We start from the raw sequence: 13,420 nt of genomic DNA, 5'->3' as shown, positions 1-13,420 counted from the left end.
GGAAGAATGGTCAGAGGGAATGGGGTTTCGGGCCGAAAGCAGTTCTTGCACCTTCGCCGGGACCGTTATTCTTCGAGGCGTCGGCCATTGAAGCACTCCGGAGAGAAAGGGTCAGGAGACGCGAACTTTTTCTTCGGGTCGCTCTGTAAATGGCGCGCGTTGAACTGCCAAGCAACGACTCGCTGACAAAACGCGGCGAATAGGCCAACCGACGAGGCAAACCGCGCGACCGTGACATTTTTTTCATCGAGGCGGTTGTGGGTGTGCGCAAGTGCACACATGTGCGTGTGGCACAGGACGAAACAAAGAAGCAACGAAAGAACCGCATACGACCGTTCGCATAAATACCCGGTGGTGACTCTCTCTCTCTCTCTTTCTCTCTCTCTCTCTCTCTCTCTCTCTCGTTCGCTATACCCTCGTCGATATAACTTTGAACGATCGCGTGAGACATATGATTCGTCACGATCAGCTGTGGCCGCACGAATTTTAAGGTGTCGCGGACCCAGCGGAACCATTGTTTCCCTCTAACTCGCCGGCTGTCAGTTACAATACGCGATGGATACTGTTATACCGTAATGATATGCGCGCAGCGCTAATTAATCGGGATTCCATGCGACATCCGGCCGCCTTTACGCGGAAAGAATTTCTACCGGTGAAACGTAGAACCGACGCGTCAACCTTGACGCGTGTGTCTTTGATTTTTGCCAAACTTTTCCGTCTGACCGGCAGCGGCGTCGATGTTTTTTTGTCGACAGGCGCCCCGAAAAAATCGCCGCTTAAAAACCGACACACTGCAACGACACGGTTTCGATACTGAAAGTCGATGGACTCGATGGTTCGGTGTTTTGAAATTCAAATTTTTTTCCATACTTGAGTCGGCTACACGGTGGACGCGCGTCCGCGAAGAATCGACGCGTTCTTTTTCCTTTCCTAATCGCTCGTTTCGACGAGTATAAAGTTCATTCTCGTCGGTTGCCAGATCAACGCGTACATTCAAATGCATGTATATTCGCGAACGTCTCGCCAGTGCTTCTCATAATGGGCAGTGTTTCTCTGTAATGTACGCGCTAGGAGACTGGACGGAGGCTCCGTGATGAATTTCAATGAGCAGCCACGCGAAATGCATAGTTGCCTAGCAGCAGAATCTGGCCGCGATAAGATACAACGCAGACACTCCTCCCCGCCCGATCGTTTTTTAGAATCGTATAATCGAATAATCGTGTATTTTTAATCGGCTCGTAAAAAAAGGAAAAAACTTCTCTCAGTAGATAAAGAAATGCAATCGACAGATCGGAGAATTAAAAGAAACGAAAATTATAAACTACAAACCGCCGTGTATTTGAATAATCGTGTACAATTCCCGGACGAGGATCGTAAATCGCGAGGCAAAGGCCGCCGTTAAATCCTCGCCGAGGTTATTCTAGCATCCGGTTCGCCTAAATAACGTATTCAAGCCGGAGTCTAATTTCACAGATAACACACAGCCGTCGTGTAATCTAGTTACTAGGCGTCTAATCTAATCGGTCGATTCGGATTATGTGCATGCATACCTGCGCGTAGACAGTGTGCGTGCGAGTACTGTCGAGGCGAAAAATTTCGATCGGTTCCTAACTTCGACCGTGACTCGTTTTTATCCTTCGGAACGAACGTAGCAGAGCGTGAGTCGTTCGTTAAATATAATTAGATGCTCATTTTTATTTAAAAAAAAAAAAAAAAAAGAAAAGGAAAAGCCTTCAAACATGGACGATCTCGTATTTGCGAGAGCGTCGCGTCTTTGACGACTTGCGACTTTGTCACCATCCACGATTACCCCGCCATACGAGAAGGAGTTCTTCGTCTTCTCCTCCCTTCCCTGACGGCAGCAATTAGACGTTTATTTTCGCGAGCTACGAAAGCCGGCCTTTATCTCGTAGCGTATTGTTTCGTCCCGATTATCACGGCGGGAAATCTCAACGCGTAATAATCGCTATCTCTGCTCCGTAATTCGTCCTCGATAGAATATAAATCGACGCGGAACGCGACCGTGTTTCCTCGACTTCCTGTTTCGTAATACCTATCGCGGCCAACCCTGTACACGCCGCTTATTCTCTCGGTAAACTTGGTAAACTATAGACGACGACGATCGATTGCGGATCGCCTAACCGCATATCGATGCACAGAGACGAATCGAAGTCGGAACAGGACGACGAAACGGAACGAAACGCACGGCGGCGAATTGTTGCGGTGAAACGAGGATGTAGGTAAGCGCGACGATGGTGTCTTTGGTCGAGATATAGTTTCGCGCTGGAACTCGACCAGAGAGAAAACGGGAGAACCGGAGAAGAGAAAGGGAGGAATAACGGGTGCGAGGAACGAGCGGTACCCTCCGCCGTTCAAGGAGAATAAACCGTTATCGGAGGATATACCCTTTTCCAGGTGCAGGTGCCCGCCAAGAAAATCAAGAACGCGTTATCGCCACGGTGGATCGCGAACAATCTCGACGCCATTATAATTTTATCCGGAACTAATTCACGTTTCGAGCGTGTACACACACCGCGCTCGATGCCTGTCGAAAGTGGAAAAGTTGGGTAGAAACTAAAGGTATTCTCGTGCAGTAGCACGAGAAAGAACGAAGAGCAACAGATACCTCAGTGGATGAAGTCGATCGAGTACCGGTTTTGCTCTGGGGGCAAGCGAGTCGAGCCACGTTACCCTGACGTGAAGCGAAAACCAGGCCAATTGCAAATTGCGGGTGTAAGCAGCGATATCGCGTAGCGTTTAGCAACGACAGATTACTTGTCCCGATGCGTTATTGTTTCACGAGCGGACGAAAGGGGTTAGAGGGACGAGAAAGTGTAGATTATTCGAGCGAGCAAAAGTGTGTCGTTAGATCGGTGAGAATAAACTCGTCGAAGCGGGAAACAGCGTTTCGAAATGGCGCGAAGTGGTACACGCTAAACGAAGCATTTTGCCGACTCATCGAACGTCTCGTTTCGAACTAGCGGCGGCGGGTTGCTTAAAAATGGCATCGAGTGCACGGTCGTTCGTTGGATTGGTGAAAAAATCCGATGCTCGTTTGCGGGACGAACTCGTTGAAAAGGCGGTTTTGCCGATAGAACGACGAGTGTGCCACCGTGGTTCCTCCTCTCGTATTTTGCGTCGCATGAGTTTTGCACGCATTTATAAGCGCCCGCGCGTGTCTATATACGTGCATGTGTGGCTGCGACAAAGAGTGCGTAAGCTGGCGAGTGCGTGCGAGCACGGCTATGTACGCAGCCAGGAGAGAGCACCTGGGCATCTATGCGTCATTGTGGACGATAAAAAAAGCCGTAAGGCTGGCATAACGCAAGGAGAACGTCGACAAAACAGCGACGCGAGAGACTAGTAAAGCTGGTTTGTCTTTTCCCTCTTTTCTACGGCCGCTCCAAGTACGCCACAATAGCGATCGTCGACGCGTTCTCTTTCGACTGTTTTTGGTTCGCTCGGTCGTCCACCGATCTCTTTCGGAAAGAAGACATTCTATCGAAAGTATTTTAGGAGCCTAACCGCGAGAAACGCGATCCTTCGATGACATATCTCTGTATCTGTATCGCGAAAATAATTTTCAAGGCGAGGAGGAGGAGGAGGCCCGAAAGGCGAAAGAAAGGAAACTAAAGAGAGACGGTAAACGACAGTTTGAACGTTTCGTGTAGCATCGTCGAAGTCTGTGGAGATCTAAAAGAACGGAATACGAAAAAAGGACGGGTATCCTTCTAGCGAGGACAAATTCGATGAGCTCGTAGGCGAGCGCCGAGAAACCTTCAAGGCTCCTGGATCATGGTTCCAAACTCACGTTCAAGGATCAGCTTTGTACAGAGGAATTTTTATTGGCTTCGTCTGACGCGCGCATAATATACGCGTGCAAGTGACTCGGTGAATTTTTTTTTCAGAAGCCGCGTTCAGCGCGGTTCACCGCCGAGGGAGCGAAAGAGAGAGCAAACGAGATACGCTTTTTTATTTTTTACCACGTTTTGCCTCCCCTCGCCTCCTTCTCTCTCTCCTTCCCTCTGGTCGCTCCATCCCTCTCCCGGTTTCTCTCCACTCTCGTCACCCTCGCGTTTCCTTCTTCTTTCCCCGCTGCTCGTTCGGTATCGCGAGATCTATTTATACCTAGTCGGTCGGTGTTTTCAACTTGCAGCGGCATCGTGTAACAAACGCGCGTCGCTCGTAAAAATAGGGGATCTGCACGATACGTTGCACGTACAAGAGTGAAGAGGAGATGGGAAAGAGAGAGAGAGAGAGAGACAGAGACAGACAGACAGAGAGAGAGAGAGAGACAGACGAAGACGGACGAAGGAGAAAGAGAGAGGAGGAGCGGGAAAGAGCGAGAGAATTCGTGAAGCGTCCGGAGAGTCGTGCGTAGGGTCGAAACGACATCGTGAGAGCGCACCTCCATCGAGGTTCCTCTCTTTCGACGTTACAGAGAAATCAAGGAGAGGCGGAAAAGAGGAGGACGAGCTGTGGCAGCATCAGCAACGACAACAGAAGGAGGAGGATCGAGATCCGCGACGTCGATTCGATGGTCGAGTACCAGGGAACCACGTAACGTGACGGCGTGCGATCGTAGAGACTCGCGTGGCTCTCTAGATCGACGTGACCTTGCGGATGAACGCTGGATTTCCTAGTACGATGATTTTCGTTCGTTTTTCCTAATACATCGTGGCGAGAAGCGAGAGAGAGAGACCGATAGCGTGCACCGTAAAAGCGAATGATCGCCGCGATCGCGCACGACCAACTCCGCTTTAATTGAATCTGGCCAACGGGTTGGCGATTGCTTTCCGCTCGCGCGCACACGGTAAAGAGAGAGAAGGAGAGCATCGTATTACGAGACGTGGAATTTTTCGTGAATGAACATCGGAGAAAAAGAGAGGAAGGAAAACGAGCGAGTAGAGCGGAAAAGAGACGACGAGGTGTGGCGGAGTGCGAGATGGAAAGAGAGGATAAGAGAACGAGAGGGAGAGCGGTCGGTACGCAGGAGCGACTAGGAAAACCGGGCAAAAAACACGGAGAAAACGAGAGTGAACGAGGAGCAGGGTCGAGCTTAACGTACGTACACACGGTACTCGTAACACGCGGGCCGGAGCGGCGTGCGCGACAAAAGGATCGAGGCGCTCGCAGACGGATTACGTCATTTCCCAGGCAACCTCTAACGTCTGGCATTATATTCGTCTAGCGATCGTCTAGCCGCACGGCAATCCCTCCATGCACGGACAAACACGTTACTAACTAGCGCCGCTACGCGCGTCTACCTTTCACGGTCGCGCTGCTCTTTACACGCGCTATTCTACGTTATACATGCCGTAGTAAGTACGTATCTGTACGTACTCTAGCGCGACGGGTTAACTAGCTGCGCGTAGACACGCGAAACGTGTCCATGAACACCGACGAAATCGTGCTTACGATACATTCTCCACTTGGGTGCCTGATACGTGTGTTTGCGTGAGTTTCGCATACACGCAGACACGTTCGAATAAATGTGCACACGTAGCCGCGGGAAACGTAGGCACATGCAACGGTCGCGCGCACACCACGCGACGAACAGACACGCGATAGTAAGGTTTCGGTGGTGTGCGTGTACGCGTGCATACTATGCGCGCGAACGCGAACGCGAGTCGCGACACACACGCACTTCTATCCATTTCTCTCGCTCTCACGGACACACGATCTGTCGTTTCCTCTGTGCCACACGCATACACGCATTCTCTCTCGTTCTTTCTCTCACACAGCCGGTCGGTTTGTCTTTGTCACGCATACGCTCTCTCGCTCGAACGTACTATCTATCGGACGCGTCTCTCGCTTTAGAAGCCGACAGGCGGCCGAAGGCCACCACTCTCAGCTGTGGACGTACCTTGATCGTTGAGCGCGAAGTAAAGTGTGGGGCTCCTTTGCCCGGTGTCCTTGTCGTCGATGCTAAACCCACCGTTTGACTGTCGGATGCGACGATCGCGACGAGCTAGCCTTCTTTTGCCGTCCTCCGCTGTCCGTCCTCTCTGTGTCGATTTCTGTGTGCCTGTCTCCTCTCTCGCCGTCTCCCGAGACGATCCACAGACCGGGAAGTCTGAATTCCGCACGAGATTCCCTAAGCCACGCAATCGTCGTTCGTGGTCTCGTGCGTTCCGGAGGATCTCGGGGACACTGGTAGGTCCATCCTCGTGAAAACGACGCACGACCAACGTACCACGACAACTGATCTCGTCGTCGTGCAACTCGCGCGTTCAAATTCTCCTCGTATGTGGTCGACAACGTGATTACGTCGAACAACGCGCGAATCCACACGAATCGTGTCTTCCACGACAACAGCGAACGCGAACACAATCGAAAAAAGGTGTCGTTGCTTTTTCTCGGTCAACCGTCACATCGGTCTTCCGTTTCTCCTTAGCTGGAAAACCACGCCGTTTGTTCCTGCCTCCGCGATGCAACAAAAATACAGACACACTTATTACTACTTTTCGCTGGCTTCCTCTTTTCGATCGTATCTCACTTATCCGTCCTGTCTGCTCGCATCAAGACGTTCGTCGATAGTGGATCTTGCACGTAGTCGAAGCAGTACGATTGATCCAGATATATCGATACACGCGGATGTCACTCGCGGCTCCGAAGGACGAACGGGTCGAAGAAGACACGTCCGTGATGCAGCAAATCGTCGTAGCAATCGTCGTAGCAATCGTAGTGTACGTAGCGTAACACCCGTGGTCGCGTATCACGAAGAAGGATGATCCGTTGCCGAGGATTTTCCCTTCTCTCCCTTGTTCAGTGTTCGCGACGTGCGACGTGTGCAACTGTGAATCACCGTAAATAGGTATCGGCGACGATTCTCATCGACGCTCGAAAGACGTCCGACTATTCACTGCTGTTCCTTTTCTTCGATTGTTCTTTCTTCTTCCGCGTTGTGTTGTCGTCGTGGACGGAGATAACGCGCGAACAGAAAAGGAAAGGAAAAAAAAAAGAGACGATCGACGTTTACGCACTCCCGTGTGTGATCTTCGAAACGACGATAACGTTGCGGCCACGAAACGCGCAAAATGTATGAATGATCGGGCGGACGAAGATCGACGAGATTTCGAGGAAAAAGATCTAGAACGATGTATCGACGAACGTAGGATCTCTATCGTTGACCAGTAAGGAAGGATCCCGCGGTAAAGTATCCGGTATTATCTTGCGGGACGACACCATCGAGCGAAGGACCAGCTCCCTGCCGCTTCTTTGGGACACACCGGGGGACTACCTAGTCGTAGAGTGATTGGGAACGCGACTGGCCAAAGCACTTGATTCGCGCGCGGTTCGGTTTGCCCGTTGCTGCGCCTCTCCCGTGCAGTTTTTTCGGCGGTCTCGTGGTATGCGTGCATGCGCGTGCATGTATGTGTGCGCCCGCGCGCTCCTGTGTGTGTCCCTCGGACTTTTTCTCTCTTTCTCCTTCCTTCTCGTTCTTCCTGTCCCTCTCTCACTCTCCTCGGTGTTACACACGAGCGTGTTTCTTTCTCTGCACGCGCGCGTACCGGCTTAGCTCGCGCGCTCGTATTCTCTCGTCCATACGTCTGAATTTCCGTAGGTGTGCACGGTTCCTCTCTCTACACGCTAGCCGCGTGTCCGTGTGCGCGTTTACGCGCGTCCTCTCTCCGCGTGTATCTACACACGCCGTCGATGATGAGATCGTGTGTGCAAGCGTGACGCGGACGGTTACACGTAAGTAAGTAGTTGCGTGGCTGCGTGCATGCGAGCGTGCGTTGGTGCGTGCGTGGTGCGTGGTTCGACGTTGTCGTCGTCGTCGTCGTCGTCGCGTGGTGTCGTCGTCTTCGTCGTCGTGGTTGCCGTCGTTGTGTGGTGTCGTCGTCTCTCTACACGTTGGCTCGGATCCGCTCTCGTCGGTGCTGCGTGCGTGCGCGCCCTGGGTAGGCGAGGGTATAGTTACCGAAATGTTAACCTCGTGGAACCACTTTTTATTGAGTGTCGCAAAATTCATAGGAACCTCGCGAAACGAGGAGAGGGGCAGTGGCCCCCGTTCTCTCTCTTTCTCTCGGTCCGTCCCTTTCTTTCTCTCGATTTTCTCTACGTTGGCGGGGTTAACGCGTGAGAGGGGCGGCAACCCCCACCTATGCTCGCGCTCCTGCCCCGCGTCACCCCTCCGACTACACTCGACTACCCTCCTCCTCCACAGCCACCTCTTCCTCCTCCTCCTCCTCCTCCTCCTGCTCTTCCTCCTCCGCCGCCGCCGCCGCCGCCGCCGCCGCCGCCACCACCTTCTCCTCCTCCTCCTGTGCCTCTTCCTCCTGCTCCGAGCAGCCTGGTCCTCGCCAATTCTTTGGCCCCACCACTTCCTCGCTAGTGGTCCCCCAACCCTCGCTTTTGTCCCTCTCTCTCTCCCTCTTGCCCTCCTCGCAACTCCTCTTTCATGCAACTCTTCGTTCGTTCGTTCCCCTCGCCCGTCTCTCGAGTCTCGACCGTTCGCCTGCCCTCCCGTTCTGCCTCTTCGTCTCTGCGTTTCTCTCTTCGTCACCCCACACCCCGAACCTCGACCCCTGGCCCACGTCTCTCTATCCGTGTCCGTTTCTCCGTCTTTTTCTCCCGACTGCTTTTCGCGCGCTTTTCCCGTTCTACTCGCCACTGCCTGCACCCTTCCTAACCCTCTCTCTGTTTCGTTTCTTCCTCATCCTCCCTTTCCCCTTCCTCCCCCTACTATTCTCTGCACACCCTTCTTGCCGCTTCCTTCTCTCTCGCATCGATCATCCGTCTCTCTTCGTCCTTACCGCTCGCGCCGCGCGATCTCGCTCTCTCTTAAGCTCCGTCTATCCTTTTCCCTCTCTCACTCGCACCCCTCCTTTCCCCTCGTCCTCTACTTCGAACCCTATCGCGGCATTTAGCCGTACATAGCCGAATTTACGTACGGATTGCTGGACATCAAATAGTCCTGCCGATTTTTCCGCCGAGCTGTACGACCCACGGCTCCTCGCAGTTACTCGTCCAGTCGACGTCTCTTTACGGACCGATCCTGGCCACCAGTTTCCTCCCATCTCTCCACTTCCGTCGAAGAACGTAAATCCATCGGCCCAGTCATCCAAGGATATCCGATCGAGATTCTTTTTGTCGTCCGTGATTTCTATCGACGCGCGTCGCTTTAGCGCCTCATCGAACCGGCAGACGCGGTCGTTTTTACAAATGCATCCTCCAATCGCGTTAACTCTGTGTTTTGTAACCAGCCTCGTTTAATCCATAGGGTATCTGCCAGCCTTGTAATTCCGATGCATCTGTATCAATAAGCTGCAAGATGTTTACTTTCGCCCGGTCCCATAAACGCTTTCGCCTCGAAGCGATAACACGTGCATGAAGATTCGCGTCCTTCGATCGAATCAACGACGCGATCGACGCTCTCGTTCTAATCGTTTTCGTCGTGAGACCGAATCGCGATCGAGGTATTTTATCGCGCGACCAAACTTCGTCGTGGCTTCGCTCGAATTTAGGCGGGCAGCGGTTATCTGAACGAGGATGCGCGGCATCGTCGCGCGACCGATCGTTTCCCAGAAAACCGTACTAAACCCGATCAGCGTCGACCTCAATTACAAGCTTCTTTGCGGATACAGCGAGGTCAACCAAGACAGCTACTTTACTTTTAAAACGCTAATGCAACGATCCTGTCTGGATCGAGTCGATCATAAGCTGCAGCTGTCGAAGCGACGATTTTGCGGTTTTCTTTTCTAGTCGGTTCCTAGATCCACGTAGCAGTTCGTGTAACTTCGAACGAAGACGTTCTCTTCTAATGTCGTGGTCTCTTTGTCCACTCGAGCGTCGACAGGATCGTCGGCAGGTGCTCCACGCGAGACCACGACTATCTCGAATTTCGTTTATGGGCCGATCCGCCTTCGAAGCCGCGTCCAGCCGAGTCCCAGAGCCAATTAATATCTTGCGGGTCATTAGCGAACTCCCGTTCGTCCGCCCTTAATTGACCGTCTTCTTCGATCACAGCGTGTGCACTGCTACGAACACGTATTTACGAATCTAATTGGCGGGCAAGATGCATGCGTTCACTTCGACTCGAGGTCGAACGTTACCCGTACACCCGGTCGCGAAAAACGTCTTCATTTTTTTCTTACATCATCGTATTAACCATCGTATTAATCGTCGTATTAACCATCGTATTAAACATCACGACGCTCGTTAACCAAGAATCTGTCCAATCGTCACAATCGTCACGTGGTTACGGCACCGCTTCTTTTTCTAGAGCATTTGCAACGTCGATTCCTTTCTTTCGTTTCGCTCGTGTTAACGCGCGGTGTAGTTTTCTACGTATCGCGAAAAAGAAAAAAAGAAAAAAAAAAAGAAGAAATGAAAGAATGCGGCGTTCGTCAGTGTTTGCGCATGTGGCTGCGACCTGGAAAAGAAACGGCTCGTCGTCGATAAAAAGTTACCTCTGCATCGGGTAGATATGTATGCCATTTCTAAAAATACCATTTCTGAAATAGCGTTTTCGGCCGCGCGTGCACGTACACGTTCGCAGAAATCGCTCGTGCATCGTCGTCGCTATGTATCGGCTATGTAGCACGTAGCATCGTGTTGCGGAACAATCGCTTAATGTACGAGCCCGTGAACGGAAGGATGAAAGGAAACGAGAAAATACAGGAGCGGATCGAGACTCCGAGGAGTCGGATACCTGCTGGCTCTCGGGATCAAACGATCCCGAAACTCGCGTACGATGACTTCTAATCCGCGACTCTCTTCCACGTTCCGGCTTATCGACTTTCGTCCGCCCCACGAATCTTCGCAGCCATCGACTTTCTTGCGGTCTGGAAAGGTAAATCGAGCCGGATCCCTGGTCGACGAGTTTTCGAGCGGCTGCCGCCGAGTTTCGTATTACCTGTGACCGAAATTCGTTGGTTAAAAAAACGATGACAGTTCCGATGGCGAGAATTCCAGAATTCAATTTGTACGATTTTGCACCTGAACACGCCAGGGTGGACGAACGAATCCTCGTGCTTTCGTCGCCACCGCCGTTCCGTCTCCTCTTCTAACCGGTTAATCCGTCTTTCTAGAAGTCGCCTATTATCGTTACGACGATGCAGAATTAAACCTATCGCTTTCCCGTGTACCGGTATATTTGCGGTATGACTAACACGCATAAGAGATAAGATTATCGTCTTGCGCTCGTCGAGATCTCTGTTGCCTAACGTGCCCTTGCGGTTAGACGAGCAATATTTTTTTATTGCTTCCAGGAACGAATTCAGACGTCGGTCGTTCATCCATCGATGCGTCATTTTTTTTCTAGAACGAGACGAATTAACAAATTCTCTAATCTCCGCGGGTTGTGCTTCCTCTTTCTCTCTATCGTACGTGTACGCCAGAAATAAAAAAAGAAAGAAAAAGAAAAAAGGAAAAGAACGTACGCCCGTCCCGTCAACGCACATGTGACATAAAATTGGTCGGGGTTGGATCTTTCCACGAATCGTCGATCCCTGCGCGTACGATCTCGGCAGGGATCCTTGACCTGACTCACCCGATCGGCCAGAGTGAAACGAACTTCTTCTCGGAGCGTTTCTCGTGCATAAGCTACCGTTGTCCCGACGTGAATGAATTATAAATTATAACGCGGTTGCTCCGGTATCGCTCCGATCCTCGCCAAATAAATCTGCCGGTCGCCGTTGTATGACGGAATAGGATAATGTTGCCGAATGCAACGGGACGAGGTAGGTAGAGAATTCGACTCGCGTAGCTCCGCGAAACCGGGGCGTGAGTATGGTCTCTGAAAACTGGTTCCTCTTATACGCTCGCGCCGATCCACGGTCTTCCTTACTTTCTCGTCTTTTCGCTTTTCCCCTCGTCGATGATTCCTCCTCTCGCCGCATCTCCTTTCAGGGAAACGAAACGAGAAAAAATAACGAACCCATGAAACGAAAGAAACATACGAGGAACGAGTTAATCGAGCCGGCCGAGGCCGAAGAAAGGGCAAGATATTGCTTCTATTTCTTTTAGAATCGTGCGTCGAAAGGAGGGGAATGGATGCATCCTAGACGTGGTTGCATCCTGCTGCGTCCTTGAACCACCGAACACATCTAGCTTGACGAACGCATCGGCTTAGGATCGCGGCGCCTTCAGGCAACACACGGTCCTTCGCACGGGCCTTGCTAGCAGATTGGGCAGGATGGCTTCCTGCGAGTTTGCTAGTCGACAGAGGGCCATGAACCCCGAACAGGTTGCCCCCTTGGACGTTCACCTCCTGTGCCTCCTCGACACCCGTTCCCCTGGCCCTTGTTCTTGCTCTATCTTCCTCCAAAGGGTCCGTTCGCCTCGGATCCCCCCTCTCTTCTACTCCACGTTCTACCACCATTTTTCTGGCCAGCTTCAAAAGCTAGCCACCCTGGCCCCAGGGACCCGTGTTTCCCCTCTCCTTGCCTGTTTCCTCGTCCTGCTGCCGTCACCTTGCCCCTCGCTTCTTTCACCGACCAACGTGCCAGCTTCGCCTCTTACCCGTGAATCTACGCTATATTCACGCCACTCCGGTGTTAGATAATCTTTCGTGTTAAAAATCTCGCTGGCCCTCGTGGTCCGTGCTGCGAGATTCCTCTTCGGCCTGATCGACGGTGTTCCTCGTTTAAAATAAACATGCCACCATTTAAATTCCGGATTTAGTTCGAAGAAATCTAATTTCCGGATTCGATCTTTTCCCGAACGTGCTTCCTCCTATTTTCTGTTCTCGTTTTTCCTTTTCCTTCCTTTTTTTCTTTTTTCTTTTCTTTTTTTTGCCTTATTGTTTATATTTATTTTTGAAGGATCACTGGAACGAATAACGAGCAGTAATGCTAATTCAATCGTTACACATATTTTCTCTCGTAAAATCGACGCGGATTGCGAAAATTGGCGAACGAATTGGAAGCGGCGAGAAATGGAACGTTTTTCGTGTTTTTTCGCGCGACGCCCGCCAATCGTCGCGCCATCGAAATATTTTCGAAATTCTTCGGACGCGTGCCGGCTCCGACAGGATTTTCGCAACACCGCGATGGCGACACGTCGTAAACGGTGGGCAACGAAAATTGCTAACGTATTCGCGGTATGCGTTTGCACGCCGCAAACAAGAATAGGACAGCGTCTGTTCGACGAAAACGATGGTTCCCAAAAGGCTGTGAATCAAAGTCGACGCGATCCCTCGTATAACGTCGATTATGGGCGATTTGTAGTCTCGAATGCACGGCTACTCGTATTTCTCGTGTACCTCGCGTCTAATATTACCGCGATCGATCGCACGCGACTGTCATTCATCCATGAACCTGGACACGGTCGATTTAAAAGTCGCACGTCGACTTTCGTCGATCACTTTGGCCATCGATGAACGTAACAGCGACGAATGTTAAAGTTTGGGAACCGCTGGACTAGAATGCAGCGACTCGTCTAAATATGCACATAGAGAACTCTGTTAGGC

At 51.6% G+C, this 13,420-nt stretch overlaps 1 protein-coding gene across 1 annotated transcript in view; it reads right to left on the bottom strand.

Moving 5' to 3' along the window:
* Positions 1-6,885, bottom strand: part of br (broad-complex core protein) — a 48,116-nt gene extending 41,231 nt beyond the window's left edge. The window contains exon 1 of the mRNA XM_033330298.2: positions 5,867-6,885. The gene's annotated coding sequence lies outside the window, so the exon portion shown is untranslated. The remainder of the gene's footprint in view (positions 1-5,866) is intronic.
* Positions 6,886-13,420: the final 6,535 nt, after the last annotated feature.

Source organism: Bombus vancouverensis, chromosome 11 (assembly GCF_051014615.1).
Source record: "Bombus vancouverensis nearcticus chromosome 11, iyBomVanc1_principal, whole genome shotgun sequence".
Lineage (NCBI taxonomy): Eukaryota > Metazoa > Arthropoda > Insecta > Hymenoptera > Apidae > Bombus > Bombus vancouverensis.
This window is presented reverse-complemented; position numbering and strand designations above follow the sequence as displayed.